We start from the raw sequence: 20,865 nt of genomic DNA on the forward strand, positions 1-20,865 counted from the left end.
GCTACTGTTTTTTTTTCACCCTTCTTTTCTGTGGTGGCAAAGTTCAGCACAAGGGAAAAAACAGCTGATCAGATGTGGGTTGTCACGGAGCTACGGGCAGTGCATGACTTTAAAAGATATATGACTTTGACTTTTGTACCAGGGTCTTCACTAGATTAAAACATCCGGGGCCTGTTCCCCAAATAAAAGGACAAATGGCCCAAATTTCAGCTGCTGAGTGAGCCCAAATATCAGTGTTTCCCAAGCAGGATGCCTACAGCTGTTACAACTGTGACATCACTGTATATTATCCTTGTACTGTGACATCACTGTACATTATCCCTGTACTGTGACATCACTGTATATTATCCCTGTACTGGGACATCACTGTATATTATCCCTGTACTGTGACATCACTGTGTATTATCCCTGTACTGTGACATCACTGTGTATTATCCCTGTACTGTGACATCACTGTGTATTATCCCTGTACTGTGACATCACTGTATATTATCCCTGTACTGTGACATCACTGTATATTATATCTGTACTGTGACATCAATGTGTGTATTATCCTTGTACTGTGCTATCACTATATATTATCCCTGTACTGTGACATCACTGTATATTATCCCTGTACTGTGACATCACTGTATATAATCCCTGTACTGTGACATCACTGTGTGTATTATCCCTGTACTGTGACATCACTGTGTTTATTATCCCTGTACTGTGACATCACTGTTGTTACGCCGAGCGCTCCGGGTCCCCGCTCCTCCCCGGAGCGCTCGCAACATCCTCGCAATTGCAGCGCCCCGGTCAGACCTGCTGACCGGGTGCGCTGCGATACCTCTCCCAGCCGGGATGCGATTCGCGATGCGGGTGGCGCCCGCTCGCGATGCGCACCCCGGCTCCCGTACCTGACTCGCTCTCCGTCGGTCCTGTCCCGGCGCGCGGCCCCGCTCCTTAGGGCGCGCGCGCGCCGGGTCTCTGCGATTTAAAGGGCCACTGCGCCACTGATTGGCGCAGTTGGCTTAATTAGTGTGTTCACCTGTGCACTCCCTATTTATACCTCACTTCCCCTGCACTCCCTCGCCGGATCTTGTTGCCATTGTGCCAGTGAAAGCGTTTCCTTGTGTGTTCCTAGCCTGTGTTCCAGACCTCCTGCCGTTGCCCCTGACTACGATCCTTGCTGCCTGCCCCGACCTTCTGCTACGTCCGACCTTGCTCTTGTCTACTCCCTTGTACCGCGCCTATCTTCAGCAGTCAGAGAGGTTGAGCCGTTGCTAGTGGATACGACCTGGTTGCTACCGCCGCTGCAAGACCATCCCGCTTTGCGGCGGGCTCTGGTGAATACCAGTAGCAACTTAGAACCGGTCCACCAGCACGGTCCACGCCAATCCCTCTCTGGCACAGAGGATCCACCTCCTGCCAGCCGAATCGTGACAGTAGATCCGGCCATGGATCCCGCTGAAGTTCCACTGCCAGTTGTCGCCGACCTCACCACGGTGGTCGCCCAGCAGTCGCAACAGATAGCGCAACAAGGCCACCAGCTGTCTCAACTGACCGTGATGCTACAGCAGCTACTACCACAGCTTCAGCAATCATCTCCTCCGCCAGCTCCTGCACCTCCTCCGCAGCGAGTGGCCGCTTCCGGCCTACGACTATCCTTGCCGGATAAATTTGATGGGGACTCTAAGTTTTGCCGTGGCTTTCTTTCACAATGTTCCCTGCACTTGGAGATGATGTCGGACCAGTTTCCTACTGAAAGGTCTAAGGTGGCTTTCGTAGTCAGCCTTCTGTCTGGGAAAGCTCTGTCATGGGCCACACCGCTCTGGGACCGCAATGACCCCGTCATTGCCTCTGTACACTCCTTCTTCACGGAGATTCAAAGTGTCTTTGAGGAACCTGCCCGAGCCTCTTCTGCTGAGACTGCCCTGCTGAACCTGGTCCAGGGTAATTCTTCCGTTGGCGAATACGCCATCCAATTCCGTACCCTTGCCTCCGAATTATCCTGGAATAATGAGGCCCTCTGCGCGACCTTTAAAAAAGGCCTATCCAGCAACATTAAAGATGTTCTGGCCGCACGAGAAATTCCTGCTAACCTGCATGAACTTATTCATCTAGCCACTCGCATTGACATGCGTTTTTCCGAAAGGCGTCAGGAGCTCCGCCAGGATATGGACTTTGTTCGCACGAGGCGTTTTTTCTCCCCGACTCCTCTCTCCTCTGGTCCTCTGCAATCCGTTCCTGTGCCTCCCGCCGTGGAGGCTATGCAAGTTGACCGGTCTCGCTTGACACCTCAAGAGAGGACACGACGCCGCATGGAGAATCTGTGCCTGTACTGTGCCGGTACCGAACACTTCCTGAAGGATTGTTCTATCCGTCCTCCCCGCCTGGAAAGACGTACGCTGACTCCGCACAAAGGTGAGACAGTTCTTGCTGTCAACTCTGCTTCTCCACGCCTTACTGTGCCTGTGCGGATATCTTCCTCTACCTTCTCCTTGTCTACTATGGCCTTCTTGGATTCCGGATCTGCAGGAAATTTTATTTTGGCCTCTCTCATCAACAGGTTCAACATCCCGGTGACCAGTCTCGCCAGACCCCTCTACATCAATTGTGTTAACAATGAAAGATTGGACTGTACCGTGCGTTACCGCACGGAACCCCTCCTAATGTGCATCGGACCTCATCACGAAAAAATTGAGTTTTTGGTCCTCTCCAATTGCACTTCCGAAATTCTCCTTGGATTACCGTGGCTTCAACGCCATTCCCCAACCCTTGATTGGTCCACAGGAGAGATCAAGAGCTGGGGTACTTCTTGTTTCAAGGACTGTCTTAAACCGGTTCCCAGTACTCCCTGCCGTGACCCTGTGGTTCCCCCTGTAACCGGTCTCCCTAAGGCTTATATGGACTATGCTGATGTGTTTTGCAAAAAGCAAGCTGAGACTTTACCTCCTCACAGGCCTTATGACTGTCCTATTGACCTCCTCCCGGGCACTACTCCACCCCGGGGCAGAATTTATCCTCTGTCCGCTCCAGAGACTCTTGCTATGTCTGAATACATCCAGGAAAATTTAAAAAAGGGGTTTATCCGCAAATCCTCCTCTCCTGCCGGAGCTGGATTATTTTTTGTGTCCAAAAAAGATGGCTCCCTACGTCCTTGCATTGATTACCGCGGACTTAATAAAATCACGGTAAAGAACCGATACCCCCTACCTCTTATCTCAGAACTCTTTGATCGCCTTCAAGGTGCCCACATCTTTACCAAACTGGACTTAAGAGGTGCTTATAATCTCATCCGCATCAGGGAGGGGGACGAATAGAAGACTGCATTTAACACCAGAGATGGACACTTTGAGTATCTGGTCATGCCCTTTGGCCTGTGCAACGCCCCTGCCGTCTTCCAAGACTTTGTTAATGAAATTTTTCGTGATCTCTTATATTCCTGTGTTGTTGTGTATCTGGACGATATTCTGATTTTTTCTGCCAACTTAGAAGAACACCGCCAGCATGTCCGCATGGTTCTTCAGAGACTTCGAGACAATCAACTTTATGCCAAAATGGAGAAATGTCTGTTTGAATGTCAATCTCTTCCTTTCCTAGGATACTTGGTCTCTGGCCAGGGATTACAAATGGACCCGGATAAACTCTCTGCCGTCTTAGATTGGCCACGCCCCTCCGGACTCCGTGCTATCCAACGTTTTTTGGGGTTCGCCAATTATTACAGACAATTTATTCCACAATTTTCCACTATTGTGGCTCCTATCGTGGCTTTAACCAAGAAAAATGCCAATCCCAAGTCCTGGTCTCCCCAAGCGGAAGACGCATTTAAACGGCTCAAGTCTGCCTTTTCTTCTGCTCCCGTGCTCTCCAGACCTGACCCATCTAAACCCTTCCTATTGGAGGTAGATGCCTCCTCAGTGGGAGCTGGAGCGGTCCTTCTACAAAAAAATTCTTCCGGGCATGCTGTTACTTGTGGTTTTTTTTCTAGGACCTTCTCTCCGGCGGAGAGAAACTCCTCCATCGGGGATCGAGAACTACTGGCCATTAAATTGGCACTTGAGGAATGGAGGCATCTGCTGGAGGGATCAAAATTTCCAGTTATCATTTACACCGATCACAAGAATCTCTCCTATCTCCAGTCTGCCCAACGGCTGAACCCTCGCCAGGCCAGGTGGTCGTTGTTCTTTGCCCGATTTAACTTTGAAATTCATTTTCGCCCTGCCGACAAGAACATTAGGGCCGATGCCCTCTCTCGTTCCTCGGATGCCTCGGAAGTAGAGGTCTCTCCGCAACACATCATTCCTCCTGACTGTCTGATCTCCACTTCTCCAGCCTCCATCAGGCAAACTCCTCCAGGGAAGACCTTCGTTTCTCCACGCCAACGTCTCGGGATTCTCAGATGGGGTCACTCCTCCCACCTCGCAGGCCATGCGGGCATCAAAAAGTCCTTGCAACTCATCTCTCGTTTCTATTGGTGGCCGACTCTGGAGACGGATGTTGTTGATTTTGTGCGGGCCTGTACTGTCTGTGCCCGGGATAAGACTCCTCGCCAGAAGCCTGCTGGTCTCCTTCATCCTCTGCCTGTCCCCGAACAGCCTTGGTCACTGATTGGTATGGACTTTATTACAGACTTACCCCCATCCCGTGGCAACACTGTTGTTTGGGTGGTCGTTGATCGATTTTCCAAGATGGCACATTTTATTCCTCTTCCTGGTCTTCCTTCAGCGCCTCAGTTGGCAAAACAATTTTTTGTACACATTTTTCGTCTTCACGGTTTGCCCACGCAGATCGTCTCGGATAGAGGCGTCCAATTCGTGTCAAAATTCTGGAGGGCCCTCTGTAAACAGCTCAAGATTAAATTAAACTTCTCTTCTTCTTATCATCCCCAATCCAATGGGCAAGTAGAAAGAATTAACCAGGTCCTGGGTGACTATTTACGGCATTTTGTTTCCTCCCGCCAGGATGACTGGGCAGATCTTCTACCATGGGCCGAATTCTCATACAACTTCAGAGTCTCTGAATCTTCTGCTAAGTCCCCATTTTTCGTGGTGTACGGCCGTCACCCTCTTCCCCCCCTCCCTACTCCCTTGCCCTCTGGTTTGCCCGCTGTGGATGAAGTGACTCGTGATCTTTCCACCATATGGAAAGAGACCCAAAATTCTCTTTTACAGGCTTCATCCCGCATGAAAAGGTTTGCCGATAAGAAAAGAAGAACTCCCCCCATTTTTGCTCCCGGAGACAAGGTATGGCTCTCCGCTAAATATGTCCGCTTTCGTGTCCCCAGTTACAAACTGGGACCACGCTATCTTGGTCCTTTCAAAGTCTTGTGCCAGATTAATCCTGTCTCTTACAAACTCCTTCTTTCTCCTTCTCTTCGTATTCCCAATGCCTTCCATGTCTCTCTCCTTAAACCACTCATCATCAACCGTTTCTCTCCCAAACTTGTTTCTCCCACTCCTGTTTCCGGTTCTTCTGACATCTTCTCCGTGAAGGAGATACTGGCCTCCAAGACGGTCAGAGGAAAAAGATTTTTTTTGGTAGATTGGGAGGGCTGTGGTCCAGAAGAGAGATCCTGGGAACCTGAGGACAACATCCTAGACAAAAGTCTGGTCCTCAGGTTCTCAGGCTCCAAGAAGAGGGGGAGACCCAAGGGGGGGGTACTGTTACGCCGAGCGCTCCGGGTCCCCGCTCCTCCCCGGAGCGCTCGCAACATCCTCGCTACGGCAGCGCCCCGGTCAGACCTGCTGACCGGGTGCGCTGCGATACCTCTCCCAGCCGGGATGCGATTCGCGATGCGGGTGGCGCCCGCTCGCGATGCGCACCCCGGCTCCCGTACCTGACTCGCTCTCCGTCGGTCCTGTCCCGGCGCGCGTGGCCCCGCTCCTTAGGGCGCGCGCGCGCCGGGTCTCTGCGATTTAAAGGGCCACTGCGCCACTGATTGGCGCAGTTGGCTTAATTAGTGTGTTCACCTGTGCACTCCCTATTTATACCTCACTTCCCCTGCACTCCCTCGCCGGATCTTGTTGCCATTGTGCCAGTGAAAGCGTTTCCTTGTGTGTTCCTAGCCTGTGTTCCAGACCTCCTGCCGTTGCCCCTGACTACGATCCTTGCTGCCTGCCCCGACCTTCTGCTACGTCCGACCTTGCTCTTGTCTACTCCCTTGTACCGCGCCTATCTTCAGCAGTCAGAGAGGTTGAGCCGTTGCTAGTGGATACGACCTGGTTGCTACCGCCGCTGCAAGACCATCCCGCTTTGCGGCGGGCTCTGGTGAATACCAGTAGCAACTTAGAACCGGTCCACCAGCACGGTCCACGCCAATCCCTCTCTGGCACAGAGGATCCACCTCCTGCCAGCCGAATCCTGACAACTGTATATTATCCCTGTACTGTGACATCACTGTGTATTATCCCTGTACTGTGCTATCACTATATATTATCCCTGTACTCTAACATCACTGTATATTATCCCTGTACTGTGACATCACTGTGTATATTATCCCTGTACTGTGACATCACTGTGTGTATTATCCCTGTACTGTGACATCACTGTATATTATCCCTGTACTGTGACATCACTGTGTATTATCCCTGTACTGTGCTATCACTCTATATTATCCATGTACTGTAAAATCACTGTATATTATCCCTGTACTGTGACATCACTGTATATTATCCTCCTCCATCTAAAATGATTGAAAAAGCAGTGAGCAGGATTAGCAAGTAAATAAAGTAAATAATGATGGAAACAACCTCAAGCAAAAATAGAAACAAAAAAAAAAGTTAATTATAGTTTTCACAAAGGCATAAATTGTAGTTTGTACGAAGGCGTTCAGTAAATATTATAGTTTGTACTAAGGCGTTTAGTAAAAACTGGTATTTCAACAAAGATGTTCAGTAAAAACTGGTTTTAATTAGGAAAAAACTGTCAATTCTAGTTTCCACAAGGCGTTCAGTCAAAACTAGTTTTCGCTGGGGAAAAGCAGTCAATTCTAGCAGTCAATTCTAATTTTCACAAAGACGTTTAGTCAAAACTAGTTTTCACCAGGGAAAACCTGTTTTCACCCCTTAAAGGGGTACTCCGGAGGAAAACTTTTTTTTTTTAAATGAACTGGTGCCAGAACGTTAAAAGGATTTGTAAATTACTTCTATTAAAAAATCTTTTCCCTTCCAGTAATTTTTAGCAGCTTTATGCTACAGAAGAAATTATTTTATTTTTGAATTAATTATATTATCATTGACAAAATTAATTTCTTGATTGTCTTGTCCACAATTAATTTCCTTTTTGTCTTGTCCACAGTGCTCTCTGCTTACACCTGATGCCCGTATTAGGAACTGTCCAGAGCAGGAGAAAATCCTCATAGCAAACCTTTGCTACTCTGGACAGTTCCTGACACGGACAGAGGTGTCAGCAGAGAGCACTGTGGACAAGTCAAAAAAGAAATTAGAAAAGCAAAGAATTTCCTCTGTAGCATGCTGCTGCTAATAAGTACTGGAAGGATAAAGATTTTTTTAATAGGAGTAATTTACAAAGCAGTTTAACTTTCTGGCACCAGTTCATTTAAAAAAAAAAAGTTTTCCACCAGAGTACCCCTTTAAGGACCGAGCCCATTTGGCCTTAACCTCTTAAGGACCCATGACGTGTGCGTACGTCATGAGTCCCGGTCCTGCGATATAACGCAGGGTCACACGGTGACCCCGCATCATATCGCGGCGGGCCCGGCATCATAGTGAAGCCGGGACCCGCCTCTAATAGCGCGCGGCACTGATCGCTGTGCCGCGCGCTATTAACCCTTTAGCCGCGCAGCTAAAAACGAAAGTAAAATGTGCCGGTTAGCTCAGGGAGCTGTTCGGGATCACCGCGGTATAATCGCGGCATCCCGAACAGCTGAAGCACAGGAGGAGGTCTTCTTACCTTCTCCTGTGCTGTCCGATTGCCGAATGAATGCTTCAAGCCTGAGATCAAGGCTTGAGCATTCAATCGCCGAAAACACTGATTGATCCATTCCTATGGAGATGGATCAATCAGTGTAAAAGATCAGTACATGCAATGTTATAGCCCCCTATAGGAGCTATAATATTGCATAAGAAAAGTGTAAAAAAATCATTAACCCTTTCAATTATCCCTTCCCCTAATAAAAGTTTGAATCACCCGGCATTTCCAAAAATAAAAAAAAACATTATGTAAATAATAATAAAAATAAACATATGTGGTATCGCCGCGTGTGGAAATGTCCGAATTATAAAAATATACCGCTTTTTAAACCGCTCGTTCAATGGCGTACGCGCAAAAAAATTCCAAAGTCCAAAATAGCGCATTTTTGATCACTTTTTATACCACAAAAAAGTGAATAAAAAGTGATCAAAAAGTCTGATCAGAACAAAAATGGTACCGCTAAAAACTTCAGATGACGGCACAAAAAAATGAGTCCTCAAAGCGCCCTGAACACAGAAAAATAAAAAAGTTATAGGGGTCAAAAGATGACCATTTTAAACGTATACATTTTCCTGCATGTATTCATGATTTTTTTCGGAAGTGATACAAATTCAAACCTATACAAGTAGGGTATCATTTTAACCGTATGGACCTACAGAATAAAGATAAAGTATAATTTTTGACAAAAAATTTACTGCGTAAAAACAGAAGCCCCCAAAACTTACAAAATAGTGTTTTTTCATCAATTTTGTCGCACATTGATTTTTTTTCCTGTTTCACCGTAGATTTTTGGGTAAAATGACTAATGTCATTACAAAGTAGAATTAGTGACGCAAAAATTAAGCCATTATATATAATTGTAGGTGAAAATTTTTAAGAGTTATGATTTTTTAAAGTTAAGGAGGAAAAATTGAAAATGAAAAAACGGAAAAAGCCCGGGTCCTTAAGGGGTTAAGGACCAGGCCAATTTTAGCTGCTGTTTACTACAGTGGAAATTATTTTCCGTTTGAAACACAGAGCTGTCTGCTGACATCATGAGCACAGTGCTCTCTGCTGACATCTCTGTCCATTTTGGGAACTGTCCAGAGTAAAAGGAAATCCCCATAGCAAACATATGCTGTTCTGGAAAGTTCATAAAATGGACAGAGATGTCAGCAGAGAGCGCCATGCTCGTGATGTTAGCAGACAACTCTGTGCTTCAAAAAGAAAAGAATTTCCGCTGTAGTATTCAGCAACTAATAAGTACAGGAAGGATTAAGATTTTTTTAATAGAAGTCAATTACAAATCTGTTTAACTTTCTGGCACCAGTTGATTTAAAAAAAAAAAAAAAAAGTTTTTCACCGGAGTACCCCTTTAACCCCTTAATGACGCAGGACGTAAATGTATGTCCTGGTGATGTGGTACTTAACGCACCAGGACGTACATTTACGTCCTGAGCATAACCGTGGGCATCGGAGCGATGCCGGCATCATGCGCGGCAGGTCCCAGCTGTGGATCGCAGCCAGGGACCCGCCGGTAATGGTGGACACCCGCGATCCCGCGGATGTCCGCCATTAACCCCTCAGATGCCGTGATCAATACAGATCACGGCATCTGCAGCATCGTGATCACTTAACAGGATGATTGGATCGCCCGCAGCGCTGCCGCGGCGATCCGATCATCCTGCACGGCAGACGGAGGTCCCCTCACCTGCCTCCGCTGTCTTCCGGGAGTCTTCTGCTCTGATCTGCCTTCCCGCAGACCAGAGCAGAAGATAACCGATAACCTTGATCAGTGCTGTGTCCTATACATAGCACTGAAAAGGATTAGCAATCGAATGGTTGCTATAAATAGTCCCCTATGGGGACTATAAGAGTGTAAAAATAAAAGTAAAAAAAGTTAAAAAAAATAAAGTAAAAAAAAATGTGAAAAACCCCCTCCCCCAATAAAAACGTAAATTGTCCCATTTTCCCTATTTTACCCCCAAAAAGTGTAAAAAAATTATTTTATATACATATTTGGTATCGCCGCGTGCGTAAATATCTGTACTATTAAAATAAAATGTAAATGATCCCATACGGTGAACGGCGTGAACGTAAAAAAAAAAGTCCAAAATAGCTGCTTTTTTATAACATTTTATTCCCAAAAAATTTATAAAAAATGTAATAAAAGTTTTGTATAAGCAAATGTGGTATTAATAAAAAGTACAGATCACGGCGCAAAAAATGAGCCCTCATACCAATGCTTATACGGAAAAATGAAAAAGTTATAGGTCTTCAAAATAGGGGGATTTTAAACGTACTAATTTGGTTACAAAGTTTGCGATTTTTTTTAAGTGCAACAGTAATAGAAAAGTGTATAATCATGGGTATCATTTTAATCGTATTGACCCAGAGAATAAAAAACACATGTCATTTTTACCATAAATTGTACGGCGTGAAAACAAAACCTTCCAAAATTTCCAAAATTGCGGTTTTCATTTTAATTTCCCCACATAAATAGTATTTTTTTGGTTGCGCAATACATTTTATTGTAAAGTGAGTGATGGCATTACAACGGACAACTGGTCGCGCAAAAAACAAGCCCTCATACTAGTCTGTGGATGAAAATTCAAACCAAGCATCAGAATGGTGAAGAAAGTTTAAGTGACTTTGTACATGGCATGGTTGTTAGTGCCAGACAGGCTTTTCTGAGTATTTCAGAAACTGTTGATTGGTGCTACTGAACCCCAGACTCCCTGCTCCTGTAATATAATGAGCCACAATACAATATGCATCATTGCTCAGGGTACCGCAATTATAAAAAAGGATAATTATAGTGCAGAATTGGGCACATTAATCATTTTGTTCTAAAGGACCTTCAGGCAAGGACCTTTCTGCATGAATTTATAGCCAATACACTTCAATAGGATTCCCATTCAAACAGCAGAATCTCTGCTGCAGAATTTCCGCTACAGGAATTCCATTCAAGTGAAAATATATCTGCAGAATTTACTACAGAATTTTCACACAGAATTCCTTGCTAAAATTCTGTCATGTGAACATAGCCTCACTCTCTGTATTTACATCACTGAATGGACAGGAAACAATCAGGTACTCTGACACTAGACATCTTATTCCCTATCCAAAAGATAGGGGATAAGATATCTGATTGCGGGGGTCCAGCCTCTGGAACCAAGCATTATGAACATTATGTGGCCACGCCATGCCCCCTCATGATTTCACACCACAACCCCTCCAATCTTGTCTATGGCATGGAATCACGCCCCCCTTCCATATACATGAATAGAAGGGTTGTGGTGTGACGTCACGAGGGGGCAGGGAGTGACGTCACGACCACGGCTGCCCGCACCAAGCATTCTGAACATAATGTTCAGAACACCAGGTGCTGCATGGAGATCACGGGGGGGGGAGGGGGTCCCAGAGGCTCGACCCCTGAGATCAGACATCTTATTCCCTATGCTTTGGATAGGGGATAAGACGTCTAGGGGTCCTGCTCCGTCTTCATAGCTCCCCTTTGTAGCACCAGATCCAACAGTGGAGAATCACTTCACAATTTTCAGAGGAGAAACTGCTTGGGATGGATCTGCTCATTGATGGATTAGGTTATAGTTTTCCATAGATGGAGAGGGAAAGGGAAAAGGGGGTAGTGGCTGGAAACAGAGGCAGAGAGAAACAGCAGCAATGTATGAAGTGCTTAATTCATAACTTACACTACTCAGTACTGCTGTCTGTGCAGAGTCTGTCATTTACATACCTCACACAGCTCCAGCACACAGCTCATCACGACAGGCAGGGCCAGTCATCAGTGAGTGAAGTAGCCAACCTATCAGGAGTTGAGAGCCCTGGGCCAATCAGCTGCAGCAATTGTGCTCACACCTTCCTAGAGCATGTATTTTAAACTCTGCAGCTGTTTTATTCTGTGCCCATGACAGAGGTTTTTACTGTCACCAGCATTCGTTATGCCTGTGATACACCCTGTTTACCTTATCTGTTGTGATCTCCCATGATCTGAGCTTTTGCCTGTCCCTTGACCATTCTCTTGTCTGCTGACTTACTCTTTGGCTGCTGAGTTTGTATGACTTTGGCCTGTGTGGTTGCCTGTTGGAATCCAATCGTCTAAGTAGCTGGGGACAGTGGTTGTAGCTAGATCCAGGTTGCACTGCTCCCTACTCCAATTTGACAGTACTTCATGAAAGTGAAAACCGGAGCTTAAAGAACAGTACATCTTTCATTTATATCCACATTAGATACATTTTTGTTACAGGAATAGTGTTTTTGGTACATTTTTTTTACTATATTTGTGAACAAAATATTCACGTGCAATTCTTTATATAAATATGTATTAGTTTTCTGTCACTACTATGATATGTGAACATCAAAATAGGAAAACCATAGCTCACACCTATAAAGTTTTGTTTATAATAGAAGGTACAAATCTATGCCAACACCATTACATGACGGATACTAGCTGTACCCGATGGATACCACACAATATCCTACATATCCTTTCAGTTTTGCTGAAGTGTCTGTTATTTTATAAAGACAATGGCCCTCATTTACTTAGAAAATCGGGTTGTAAGTCTATCTTGCTTTCTTACCCGACTGCTTTTTTCCCCTGGTATTTATTATTATGTCGCATCCTGTTTGTCGCACGTGGGTTTTGTTGGTTTTGGTTTCCAACTCCAAAAAAATCCACAACAATTCAACAAATTCGGGTTGGAAACCTTTATAAATACGTGGGAAAGCTCAGAAATGTCGGGTTACGCCCCTTTTTCGGGTTTCGAAGAATCCACATCGGGTCCGGCGGGAAAAAATGTTGCATCGTGTCGCAGACTGGCACACGATGTCTGCGACATGTCGCAGACAAAGATGCGGCAAAAAAAAAACGACAAAACAAGTCGGGTTTAGAATAGTAAATGAGGGCCAAAGTCGCATACAGTTCTGTTACATAACAAAAAATTAGGAGGAGGCAGGTTTTGCAAAAGGTTTTCTGCATAAATTTTATATCAACCTGCAGATGGCAGGTTGACTTTTGTTTTCAACTTTTAACAAAGTCACATTTCATAAAAATCTTTAGAAACAAGCAAAATGTAAAGTATGCCTGTTGCTTCAAAATATTTTTTAAAACCTGCATTGTTTTGTTATATTAACCATTCAGAGGAGTCGCACGTGTCACGATGCCGGCTGGCAGGTAGTGGACCCTCTGTGCCAGAGAGGGATTGGCGTGGACCGTGCTAGTGGACCGGTTCTAAGCCACTACTGGTTTTCACCAGAGCCCGCCGCAAAGCGGGATGGTCTTGCTGCGGCGGTAGTGACCAGGTCGTATCCACTAGCAACGGCTCACCTCTCTGGCTGCTGAAGATAGGCGCGGTACAAGGGAGTAGGCAGAAGCAAGGTCGGACGTAGCAGAAGGTCGGGGCAGGCAGCAAGGATCGTAGTCAGGGGCAACGGCAGAAGGTCTGGAAACACTGGCAAGGGACACACAAGGAACGCTTTCACTGGCACTAAGGCAACAAGATCCGGCAAGGGAGTGCAAGGGAAGTGAGGTAATATAGGGAGTGCACAGGTGATAACCCTAATTGGAACCACTGCGCCAATCAGCGGCGCAGTGGCCCTTTAAATCGCAGAGACCCGGCGCGCGCGCGCCCTAGGGAGCGGGGCCGCGCGCGCCGGGACAGAACAGACGGGGAGCGAGTCAGGTAGGGGAGCCGGGGTGCGCATCGCGAGCGGGCGCTACCCGCATCGCGAATCGCATCCCGGCTAGCAGCAGGATCGCAGCGCCCCGGGTCAGAGGACGTGACCGGGGCGCTGCAGCGGAGGAGGTGAAGCGAGCGCTCCGGGGAGGAGCGGGAACCCGGAGCGCTCGGCGTAACAGTACCCCCCCCCTTGGGTCTCCCCCTCTTCTTGGAGCCTGAGAACCTGAGGAGCAGACTTTTGTCAAGGATGTTGTCCTCAGGTTCCCAGGATCTCTCTTCAGGACCACAACCCTCCCAGTCTACTAAAAAAAAATTTTTCCCTCTGACCTTTTTGGCAGCCAAAATCTCCTTGACCGAGAAGACGTCCGAGGAGCCGGAAACAGGAGTGGGAGGAACAGATTTGGGAGAAAAACGGTTGAGGATGAGTGGTTTGAGAAGAGAGACGTGAAAGGCATTAGGGATACGAAGAGAAGGAGGAAGAAGAAGTTTATAAGAGACAGGATTAATTTGACACAAAATTTTGAAAGGACCAAGATAGCGTGGTCCCAACTTGTAGCTAGGGACACGGAAGCGGACATATTTAGCGGAGAGCCATACCTTGTCTCCAGGGGAAAAAACGGGGGGAGCTCTTCTTTTCTTATCCGCGAACCTCTTCATGCGTGAAGAAGCCTGTAAGAGAGAATTTTGGGTCTCTCTCCATATAATGGAAAGGTCACGAGAAATTTCATCCACAGCGGGCAGACCAGAGGGCAAGGGGGTAGGGAGGGGGGGAAGAGGGTGACGGCCGTACACCACGAAAAATGGGGATTTGGAGGAAGATTCAGAGACCCTGAAGTTATACGAGAATTCGGCCCATGGAAGGAGATCTGCCCAGTCATCCTGGCGGGAGGAAACAAAATGTCGCAAATAATCACCCAGGATCTGGTTAATTCTTTCTACTTGTCCATTGGACTGGGGATGATATGCAGAGGAAAAATTTAATTTAATCTTGAGTTGTTTACAGAGAGCTCTCCAGAATTTAGACACGAATTGGACCCCTCTATCCGAGACAATCTGCGTAGGCAACCCGTGAAGACGAAAAATGTGTACAAAAAATTGTTTAGCCAACTGAGGCGCAGAAGGAAGACCAGGAAGAGGAATGAAATGTGCCATTTTGGAGAATCGATCAACGACCACCCAAATAACGGTGTTGCCACGGGAAGGGGGTAAATCAGTAATAAAATCCATACCAATCAGAGACCAAGGCTGTTCGGGGACAGGCAGAGGATGAAGAAAACCAGCGGGCTTCTGGCGAGGAGTCTTATCCCGGGCACAGATAGTGCAGGCTCGCACAAAGTCCCCAACATCCGTCTCCAGAGTCGGCCACCAATAGAAGCGGGAGATGAGTTGCACAGATTTCTTGATGCCCGCATGACCTGCGAGATGGGAGGAGTGACCCCATTTGAGGATTCCGAGGCGTTGGCGTGGAGAAACAAAGGTCTTTCCTGGAGGAGTCTGCCTGATGGAGGCAGGAGAAGTGGAGATCAGGCAGTCAGGTGGAATGATGTGTTGCGGAGGGAGATCAACTTCTGAGGCATCCGAGGAGCGAGAGAGAGCATCGGCTCTAATGTTCTTATCGGCAGGACGAAAGTGAATCTCAAAATTAAATCGGGCAAAGAACAGAGACCACCGGGCCTGGCGAGGATTCAGCCGTTGGGCCGACTGGAGGTAGGAAAGGTTCTTGTGGTCGGTGTAGATAATAACAGGAAATCTTGATCCCTCCAGCAGATGCCTCCATTCCTCAAGTGCTAATTTAATGGCTAGAAGCTCTCGATCCCCGATGGAGTAGTTCCTCTCCGCTGGAGAGAAGGTCCTAGAGAAAAAACCACAAGTGACAGCATGCCCGGAAGGATTTTTTTGTAGAAGAACAGCTCCAGCTCCTACTGAGGAGGCATCAACCTCCAATAGGAAGGGTTTGGAAGGGTCAGGTCTGGAGAGCACGGGAGCCGAAGAAAAGGCAGACTTGAGTTGTTTAAAGGAGTCTTCTGCTTGAGGAGGCCAGGACTTGGGATCAGCATTTTTCTTGGTTAAAGCCACGATAGGAGCCACAATGGTAGAAAAATGTGGAATAAATTGCCTGTAATAATTGGCGAACCCCAAAAAGCGTTGGATAGCACGGAGTCCGGAGGGGCGTGGCCAATTTAAGACGGCAGAGAGTTTGTCTGGATCCATCTGTAGTCCCTGGCCAGAGACCAAATATCCTAGAAAAGGAAGAGATTGGCATTCAAACAGACATTTCTCAATTTTGGCATAGAGTTGGTTGTCACGAAGTCTCTGAAGAACCATACGGACATGCTGGCGGTGTTCTTCTAGATTGGCAGAAAAAATTAGGATATCGTCCAGATATACCACAACACAGGAGTATAATAGATCACGAAAAATTTCATTGACAAAGTCTTGGAAGACGGCAGGGGCATTGCACAGTCCAAAGGGCATGACCAGATACTCAAAGTGTCCATCTCTGGTGTTAAATGCCGTTTTCCACTCGTCCCCCTCTCTGATGCGGATGAGGTTGTAGGCGCCTCTTAAGTCCAATTTAGTGAAGATGTGGGCACCTTGGAGGCGATCAAAGAGTTCAGAGATGAGGGGTAAGGGGTAGCGGTTCTTAACCGTGATTTTATTAAGACCGCGGTAGTCAATGCAAGGACGTAGGGAGCCATCTTTTTTGGAGACAAAGAAAAATCCGGCTCCGGCAGGAGAGGAGGATTTACGGATAAAGCCCTTTTTTAGATTCTCCTGGACGTATTCGGACATGGCAAGAGTCTCTGGGGCAGAGAGAGGATAAATTCTGCCCCGGGGTGGAGTAGTACCCGGGAGGAGGTCGATAGGGCAATCATAAGGCCTGTGAGGAGGTAGAGTCTCAGCTTGTTTTTTGCAGAAAACATCCGCGAAGTCCATATAGGCCTTAGGGAGACCGGTTACTGGAGGAACCACAGAGTTACGGCAAGGGTTACTGGGAACCGGTTTTAGACAGTTCTTGGAACAAGAGGACCCCCAACTCTTGATCTCCCCAGTGGACCAATCCAGGGTTGGGGAATGAAGTTGAAGCCAGGGAAGTCCAAGGAGAATCTCCGAGGTGCAATTGGGGAGGACCAAAAGTTCAATCCTCTCATGATGAGATCCGATGCTCATAAGAAGGGGCTCCGTGCGGAAACGTATGGTACAGTCCAATCTTTCATTATTTACACAATTGATGTAGAGGGGTCTGGCGAGACTGGTCACTGGGATGTTGAACCTGTTGACGAGAGAGGCCAAAATAAAATTTCCTGCAGAACCAGAGTCCAAGAAGGCCACTGTAGAGAAGGAGAAGGCAGAAGCAGACATCCGCACCGGCACAGTAAGACGTGGAGAAGCAGAGTAGACATCAAGGACTGTCTCACCTTTGTGCGGAGTCAGCGTACGTCTTTCCAGGCGGGGAGGACGGATAGGACAATCCCTCAGGAAGTGTTCGGTACTAGCACAGTACAGGCAGAGGTTCTCCATACGGCGTCGTGTCCTCTCTTGAGGTGTCAGGCGAGACCGGTCGACCTGCATAGCCTCCACGGCGGGAGGCACAGGAACAGATTGCAGGGGACCAGAGGAGAGAGGGGCCGAGGAGACGAAACGCCTCGTGCGAACAGAGTCCATATCTTGGCGGAGTTCCTGACGCCTTTCAGAAAAACGCATGTCAATGCGAGTGGCTAGGTGAATAAGTTCATGTAGATTAGCAGGAATTTCTCGTGCGGCCAGAACATCTTTAATGTTGCTGGATAGGCCTTTTTTGAAGGTCGCGCAGAGGGCCTCATTATTCCAGGACAATTCTGAAGCAAGTGTACGGAATTGTACGGCATACTCGCCAACGGAAGAATTACCCTGGACCAGGTTCAACAGGGCAGTCTCAGCAGAAGAGGCTCGGGCAGGTTCCTCAAAGACACTTCGGATTTCCGAGAAGAAGGAGTGTACAGAGGCAGTGACGGGGTCATTGCGGTCCCAGAGCGGTGTGGCCCATGACAGGGCTTTTCCGGACAGAAGACTGACTACGAAAGCCACCTTAGACCTTTCAGTGGGAAACAGGTCCGACATCATCTCCAGATGCAGGGAACATTGGGAAAGGAAGCCACGGCAAAACTTAGAGTCCCCATCAAATTTATCCGGCAAGGATAAGCGTATCCCAGGAGCGGCCACTCGCTGCGGAGGAGCTGCAGGAGCTGGCGGAGGAGATGACTGCTGAAGCTGTGGTAGCAACTGTTGTAGCATAACGGTCAGTTGAGACAGCTGTTGGCCTTGTTGCGCAATCTGTTGTGACTGCTGGGCGACCACCGTGGTGAGGTCAGCGACAACTGGCAGAGGAACTTCAGCGGGATCCATGGCCGGATCTACTGTCACGATGCCGGCTGGCAGGTAGTGGACCCTCTGTGCCAGAGAGGGATTGGCGTGGACCGTGCTAGTGGACCGGTTCTAAGCCACTACTGGTTTTCACCAGAGCCCGCCGCAAAGCGGGATGGTCTTGCTGCGGCGGTAGTGACCAGGTCGTATCCACTAGCAACGGCTCACCTCTCTGGCTGCTGAAGATAGGCGCGGTACAAGGGAGTAGGCAGAAGCAAGGTCGGACGTAGCAGAAGGTCGGGGCAGGCAGCAAGGATCGTAGTCAGGGGCAACGGCAGAAGGTCTGGAAACACTGGCAAGGGACACACAAGGAACGCTTTCACTGGCACTAAGGCAACAAGATCCGGCAAGGGAGTGCAAGGGAAGTGAGGTAATATAGGGAGTGCACAGGTGATAACCCTAATTGGAACCACTGCGCCAATCAGCGGCGCAGTGGCCCTTTAAATCGCAGAGACCCGGCGCGCGCGCGCCCTAGGGAGCGGGGCCGCGCGCGCCGGGACAGAACAGACGGGGAGCGAGTCAGGTAGGGGAGCCGGGGTGCGCATCGCGAGCGGGCGCTACCCGCATCGCGAATCGCATCCCGGCTAGCAGCAGGATCGCAGCGCCCCGGGTCAGAGGACGTGACCGGGGCGCTGCAGCGGAGGAGGTGAAGCGAGCGCTCCGGGGAGGAGCGGGAACCCGGAGCGCTCGGCGTAACAGCACGGTAGTTTTATGCTCTCTGATGTTATTGAGCCCCTGAGATCACCCTTTATGGTGCATAGCTATTTTGTATCATCTCCATTTCAGGAGATAGGCTGGACTGTTTGCCAGTAGTACTGATACAGGGATTAACTTTCCCTTACCTGTCTGGCCAATCACAGGGCATCCCTTTTTCCTCTCTGCTATGACATAACACAGCACAGAGGAATAAGCCACTATTGTTTGCATTTCACTGATAATTGCTGGTTGCATTTGGATTTGAACTGTTAAACCCCTTAACAACCGAGTCAATTTTGATTTTTTTGATTTTTCTTACATACTAAAAGCCATTTCTATGTACAGAGCTATATAAGGGCTTGTTTTTGTGGGACCATTTGTACTTTGTAATGACACCTTAGTTTTGCTAAAACAATGTATGGCAAAACAGAAAAATGTAGAACAACTTGCTGTCATCTTTATTCTGTGGGTCAGCATAATAACAGTGCAATTTCGCATGTGGCAATACCAAACATTTGTTTACAATGTTTTTAATTAAAAAACTTGGAAAAAGGCAGTAATAAAATAGCAGATATTGGAGATAGTGCCCACTATTGGTGGTGGCTGTTAGCTACTGAAAGCTTCAGTGCTCACAAGCCCTGTGTTGTGAGTTGTGATTGTAAAAGGGGTACTACCGTGCTGACAACTTATCCCCTTTCTAAAGGGGGACCCGCTGGGGACCCCCGCGATCTCGCACGCAGTACCCCACTCTCATCAGGCCCCGGAGCAAACATCCGCTCCGGGTCTAATGACGGGGCTGGTGATCATGACGTCACAGCTCCGCCCCCATGCCATAGACTTACATTGAGGGGGCGGAGCGTGACGTCACACAGGGGTGGAGCAGTGACGTCACGATACTCCGGCCCCGTGATTGGCAGTCATCAGACCCGGAGCAATGTTCGCTCCGGGGCCTGATGAGAGCGGGGTGCTGCGTGCGAGATCGCAGGGGTCCCCAGCGGTGGGACCCCACACGATCAGGCAACTTATCCCCTATCCTTTAGATAGGGCATAAGTTGTCAGCACTGTAGTACCCCTTTAAGGAGTTAAAGTGGCAAGTACGGGCATATTACATTAGCATACAATTCTTAATGTTAGTCAAGGACTATATTAATGTTTTGGTTGGCTTGATGTAGCACAAAAATGCAATGTGAATGTAGCTTTAGACCACCCTGATACTTTTTTAGATTTACTACTTTAAACTATGGCTAGGTTAACATTGCATTTTGATTTTCTGTCATAGGTATCTGTTGCATCCTGTAGCAGGCGCCATTCATTTTAATGGCCTGCACAGAGTCACCTAGTGTTCAGGCCATATACACTATTTTAACTGGACTCAGAGGCATAGTCTGCTGCATTTTTGAATCCAGTTGAACTAGCGCATACAGACCAAACTGAGTCACCAGGTAGCAGTGTTGGGCCCACTAAAAGGAATGACACCTGCTGCTTTCCAACACACTATACATCAGCATTCTGTTCTTGGCAGGATGCTGATGAATACCTGTTACGAAAAGTCAAAGCGCAGTAAACCCTACAGCTATAGTCCAAAGGAATACATTGTGTGAGATGTGTTACTGCAGCTGCCACTTCATAGTTGAACCCTATCAGTATGGCTATTACATGTTCCAGTGCAGCCCTAACCTAACAGTGATCACAAACTATTAGGCCAAGTTGAAGCTTGTCAGACTCAATAACTCAATAACAAAGCTTATTGTCTAGAGACAAACTAATGGGATCAGAAGAAAATGACCATAAAGGGAAGTTATTATTAAAGTAGCACTTCTCATCCATATTTATAGTTTGCATTGTATTGGGGCGTGTGCAAACATTCTAAAAATTCCTTTTGTTTCCTTGATAAACGAGTATGGGATTTGTGTGTGCCGTGCTGCAGTATTGTTTCTTTATCCTGTTACATAAATGACTAAAGCCATAGTAAAACTGGGGAGATATACATATAATGGAGGGTCTGTATTAGTGGAGGAGTCTTTCTTTCATGGCGACAGCTCCCCATTCACTGCCCAGTGTTCTTAATATGACTTGAAGAACAATGAGGGAAGCTTGTTGATGTTATTAGAAGAAAATTCGCTAAACAAACTGCGGCTGAAAAGCGATATTGTGTTATACATTATGACCT

Source organism: Hyla sarda, chromosome 10 (genome assembly GCF_029499605.1).
Source record: "Hyla sarda isolate aHylSar1 chromosome 10, aHylSar1.hap1, whole genome shotgun sequence".
Classification (NCBI taxonomy): Eukaryota; Metazoa; Chordata; class Amphibia; order Anura; family Hylidae; genus Hyla; species Hyla sarda.